General features: G+C 54.0%; 2 non-coding genes across 2 annotated transcripts; one reads left to right on the top strand and one right to left on the bottom strand.

The window, feature by feature from the left end:
* Positions 1 to 1,480: 1,480 nt before the first annotated feature.
* Positions 1,481 to 1,553, top strand: TRNAK-UUU (transfer RNA lysine (anticodon UUU)). The gene has a single exon. It is a non-coding gene; the product is annotated as a tRNA-Lys (tRNA).
* Positions 1,554 to 1,729: 176 nt separating this feature from the next.
* Positions 1,730 to 1,802, bottom strand: TRNAK-UUU (transfer RNA lysine (anticodon UUU)). The gene has a single exon. It is a non-coding gene; the product is annotated as a tRNA-Lys (tRNA).
* Positions 1,803 to 5,490: the final 3,688 nt, after the last annotated feature.

Here is a 5,490-nt window from a genome sequence, read left to right as displayed (position 1 = left end):
GCCAACATGGCGGCGGGGTCATAGAGAGGAGCGGGATGTGCGGCTGGAAGGGACGCGGGGATGGCGTGGGTGAACGGCGCCCCCTAGCGTGGTGGAGGACCACGGCGGTGCGTCCCCTCAGCCCTCATGAAAAACATAAATATAAATAGAAATATAATAGAAATATAAATATATAAACATGAAAATGATCTAAACTTATATATTTTATTTAGGTATAAATTTAAATAAAAATTTATAAAATGAAACGAATAAATTGAATAAAGAATTAAAATTAAAAAAAAATTGAAATAAAAAGATAAAATTCAAAAATAAAATTTAAACATTTAAAAATAAAAAAGTTAAAAATTAAAGCTAAATAAAACTTTAATTTAAAAATGCTTCAAAATAATACTAATAAATGCATTAAATAATGCTAAACGATAAATACACAACAAATGTTTTGTATTATATAATATCTTATGCAATATAGCAAAATTTAATATATTAAAAAATCAATAATAATTAGTGGTAAATATTAATGAAAATAATAAGAAATGCCTGGAAAAAGAAAACATTATCTCCGTCATTATCTCATTATTTCTTGATGCAAGATCTTTGTATATTTTCAGGTCTAATCAGCAAGAAACGAGAGCTAGTGGAGCAGGAACATCCCTGGCTCAAGGACACCCTGGAATTATCGAGCCTTAAGGATGGAATAAATCAAAATGTCAATGTGGGTCTATGCAGACATCGCTGACCTGGCAAAATATTCAAGGTCCCTGTGTCCTAGAGCTGAGTTATCTTCATTTCAATACTCACCTGGACATTGGGGTATTCCCCTGGACATTATAACATCCACTGGAATATCCAGCTGGATATCAGAATATTCACCTGAATATCAGAATATCCACCAGGATATCAGAATATTCACCTGGATATCAGATTTTCCACCTGGATATCAGAATACTCACCTGGATATTAGAATATCCAGGATATTAGAATATTCTGGATATTAGAGTGTCAAACGATATCCATTTAAAACCCCATAATTTCCTGTGTCACCTGCTCCAGGTCACCCTGCCTTGTCACAGGGGTGGACTGAATTATTTCCAGAGCTCCTTTCCAAGCTGGGAATATTCTCCACGTGTTCGGAAAATTCCGAATTAATCCCAGCACAGGGGCAGCGCTTGGGAACCGCTGGGTGCCAACAGCGACGGGCTGAGTTTGTGGCCGGCTGCGCCACTCGGACAGAAATAATTAGAATATTTTGAGGAATAATTAGAATATTTTGAGAAATAATTAGAATATTTTGAGAAATAGCCAGAATATTTTGAGGAATAATTAGAATATTTTGAGAAATAATTAGAATATTTTGTCTAATGATGTGTTTGGGCCGGGGGAGGGAGCTGCACACCGGGAACGGATCCCAATTCCTGGAAAAGCCGGGAGAAGCTGCCCTGCTGTACGTTCATAAAAGCATTTCGCAAACCCCGCATCCAGAGCCCGGATAGCTCAGTCGGTAGAGCATCAGACTTTTAATCTGAGGGTCCAGGGTTCAAGTCCCTGTTCGGGCGAGCATACTTTTTCTATCCACTACTTCTTTTTTTTTTTATTTCCTGCCAAGATTCCCCGCAGGCGCAGCCGAAACCCTCCTGCGGGCAGCGCCGACCGCGTCGCGGGTGTAAAAAAAAGGTTTTTTAGGCGAAAAAAATAATGGGGCAGTGAAAAAGTAAGGACGAAAAAGTACTGACGCCCGAACAGGGACTTGAACCCTGGACCCTCAGATTAAAAGTCTGATGCTCTACCGACTGAGCTATCCGGGCTCTGTCGTCGGCTGTGGTGCTGCTACTATATCCCCGTGCAAAGAAACTGCGTAATCGCTGGGATTTGTGTTTCTGTCTGCACCCCACTATCTGCATCCCTATCAGTACCCCGCTATCTTCACCCCCTAACTGACCCCTTCTGCCTGAACCCCACTGCCTGCACCCCGATCTGCACCCCACGATCGGCACCCCACTGCCTGCATCCCCCAACTGACGGCAGCATCCCGGGGGTTCCGTGGGGCAGCCAGAACGTGCTGGGGACACTGGGGGACACGGCGGGGGATCAGCCCAGGCTCTGTGCAATGCAGAGGGACACCGGGAATACCCGGGCGACGTTCAGGGGGACAGCGGGGGACATCAGCTGGGCTCTGTATAATGAGAAACATCTCGGGGACATTCAGGGGGACACCAGCCGGGGCTCTGAACACCTCGGGGACATTCGGGGGGACACTAAGGGACACCAGCGGGGGCTCTGTGCAATGCGGAGCTCGGCCGGGAGATGGCCCCGCACCGCCCCGCGCTGCGCCCGCCATTGTCCGCCGCCTCCGCCGCGGAGCTCCCGCCTCCCTCCGGCTCCTCCCGCCTCCCTCCGGCTCCTCCCGCCTCCCCCCGGCTCCTCCCGCATCCCCCCGGCTCCTCCCGCACCCCCGGCCCCGCCGCCGCCGCCGCAGCCGCTCGGAGCAGGTAGGGCCGCGGAGGGAGCGGGGGGCTCTGCTCGGCTCGTCCCGGGGTTCCCCCGCTAAAAAATGATATTTTCTATTTAAACGGAGGTTTGTGCATCCGTAATTTTTCCCTCTCGGGGGAGATGCGGGCGCCGCTCGCCTTCCCGGAGCTTCCCAAGAGCTGCGGCTCATCCTGGGAACCCCGAAAGGGAACGCGGGGGGAATGCGGGGCTGCCCCTTCCCAGGGCACGCGGAGGGGTCGGGGGTCTCCCCTCGGGAATTTGGGGGGGTTGGAACAATGAGTTGGTGCCCGAGGAACGGCGGAGTTGGGCGAAGGGGACAGGGCGGGTTGGGGTCCTGTCCCCTCCCGGCGGGGCAGGGACAGGGACAGCGATGGGGACAGAAATAGGGAAGGGATGGGGACGGGGATCACGGAATCCTGGAGAGCTTTTGGGGTTGGTTTTTGGTTTTGGATCCTCTGGTCCCCACCCCCCTGTCCCTGGGCAGGGATGCCACCCTGTGGGTCAGTGGCTGGGGACAGGGACAGGGACAGGGACAGGTCCAGCCGTGGTGTGAGGCCGAGCAGGGTCGGCTCAATCCCAGCCCTAAAACCCCACGGTTTTAGGGGCAGGAGGCTCCGGTGAGGATGCTGGTGGGATCCTGGATCCCGGCTCTCCTGCGGATCCCAAACCTGCGGGAATCTCGTGGATCAGAATTCCAGAGGTTTGGGAGCTGCTCCCGTTGGGCGAGGGAGCTCCGGGCTCCCCGCTCGTGTGTGCGAGGCCGAGCACGGCTGGGATTGTTCCCGGCGCCTGGGCCCGGCTCCATGAGCACCAGCGTGACCGGGAAAATCCATCCTTCCTTCCCAGAGCGGCAGGGATGGGATAACAGGGAGCTGGGCGTGAGGGAATGTTCCTGGAACCTGGATCTCACAGGAAAATGAGCCCTTCCTTCCCAGAGCGGCAGGGATGGGATAACAGGGAGCTGGGCGTGAGGGAACCTGCCTGGAGCCTGGTATTCCCAGGAAAACTGATCCTTTCCCTTGCAGAGTGGGAGGAATGGGATAACAGGGATGGGGAAACCTGCCTGGAGCCTGGTATTCCCAGGAAAATCGATCCTTTCCCTCTCAGAGTGGGAGGAATGGGATAGCAGGGAGCTCTGGCGTGAGGAACCCGCCTATCCCGGATTTCCCGGGGTAACCGCCCTGGGCAGGCACCTGCCCCACCTCGGAGCACAACCCTAAATTCCAGAGGGAGGCTGGGGAGAGGATCCAGAGGATCTGGAGGATCCGGGGGATCTGCTCTTCCAACCCTGCAGCTGGGAATTCCCAGCCTGCTGCAGTGGGAGCAGCTGCTCTGTGTGGGAGTGGGACTGGGATGGACTGGGATGCACTGGGGTGCACTGGGATGGACTGGGATACACCGGAATGCACCAGGATTTACTGGGATGTACTGGGATTGACTGGAATTCACTGAGGTGCACCAGGATTCACTGGGATGCACTGGGATGCACTAGGATTCACTGGGATGTACTGGGATTGACTGGAATTCACTGGGATGTACTGGGATTGAATGGGATGCACTGGGATTCACTGGGATTCACTGAGATTCACGGGGATACACTGGGGTTCACTGGGGTTCACCGGGATTCACTGGGATGTACTGGGATTCACCCTGGGATGATCCCAGTCCTCCCCACATCCCTGGGATGATGATCCCAGTCCTCCCTGAATCCCTTTTTTCCTTCCAGACTGTTGGATTTGCTGGATTTGGGATCGACGGGTCCATTTGTGGCTCCAAAAGTGGTTTTGGGGGTGTTCCTGTGGTGGTTTTGGGGGTGTTCCTGTGGTGGTTTTGGGGGTGTTCCTGTGGTGGTTTTGGGGGTGTTCCTGTGGTGGTTTTGGGGGTGTTCCTGTGGTGGTTTTGGGGGTGTTTCTGTGGTGGTTTTGGGGTGTTCCTGTGGTGTTTTTAGGGCTCCAGCCCCTCCTGTCCCCGCTGCCCCTCCTGTCCCCAGGTGGGTGGCAGGAGGAAGCCGAGATTTGCATAGGACACGGGTGGTGGCATCGAGGACAGCGAGGTGCCACCTCCAGCATCCCCCGGGGGTGGCCCTGCCCCCCAAAACCCCGGCCCCGGGGTGGGGTGGGAGATTCCGAAAGTCTGGGCGTGGGTGTGACAACGGGGACAGGGACAGGAGGCGGCTCTGGGGCTGGGGCGGCGTCTGGAGCTGCTTGGGGACACCGTGGGGACACCGTGGGGACACTGTGGGGTCAGGAGTTGGGGTCTCTTTAAAAGGGGGGGTCCTGTCCCCCCCTGTCCCACAGGTGGGATCCTGAGAGGGGGAAGGGAGGATGGGGGTGCTCGAGGAACCCCCCAGGATCCCATCCCTGGGCATGGGGAGCCAGGGATCTGCCACGGGATCCTGCCAGGTTTCCTGGGATCAGGGAGGCTCCAGAGCTCCCTTTAACCATGGCACCATTAGAATCCCCGTTAGAATCCCCATTAAAATCCCCATTAGAATCCCCAATAAATTCCCATTAAAATCCCCAATAAATCCCCATTAAAATCCCCAATAAATTCCCATTAGAATCCCCAATAAATTCCCATTAAACCCCAGTATCCAGAGGCTCTGACCGAGCATCGCTTCCTGCTCCTGGACCAGCTCTTAGAGGGCGATTTTGGGGCTTTTCCATGGGATTGTTTTGCTCCTTCTGGGAAGGGAAAGGGGCTGAGCCACCTGCTCAGTGTCCCCAACCCAAGTGACATCCCCTGGTGGCAGCAAGGCCTTTCCTCAGCTCTGTGGGGTCAGACCCCATTCCCGCCCCATTCCCGCCCCATTCCCGCCCCATTCCCGTGGCAATCCCAGCCCCACACGCGGCTGGAGGGGATGCAGATGTTTGTCTTGGAGAGCAGCGCGGAGCTGTGGCTTCGTCAGCCGCAAAATTCAGCCGGGACTTTGTTGCTTTTGGGTTAAAAGCAGATTTTTCCCTCTGTTCGGCTTCCAGCTTTCGGGATTTCTGCTTTTCCAGG

The sequence above is a fragment of the Molothrus aeneus genome, chromosome 24, assembly GCF_037042795.1.
Source record: "Molothrus aeneus isolate 106 chromosome 24, BPBGC_Maene_1.0, whole genome shotgun sequence".
In the NCBI taxonomy this organism is placed as follows: Eukaryota; Metazoa; Chordata; class Aves; order Passeriformes; family Icteridae; genus Molothrus; species Molothrus aeneus.
This window is presented reverse-complemented; position numbering and strand designations above follow the sequence as displayed.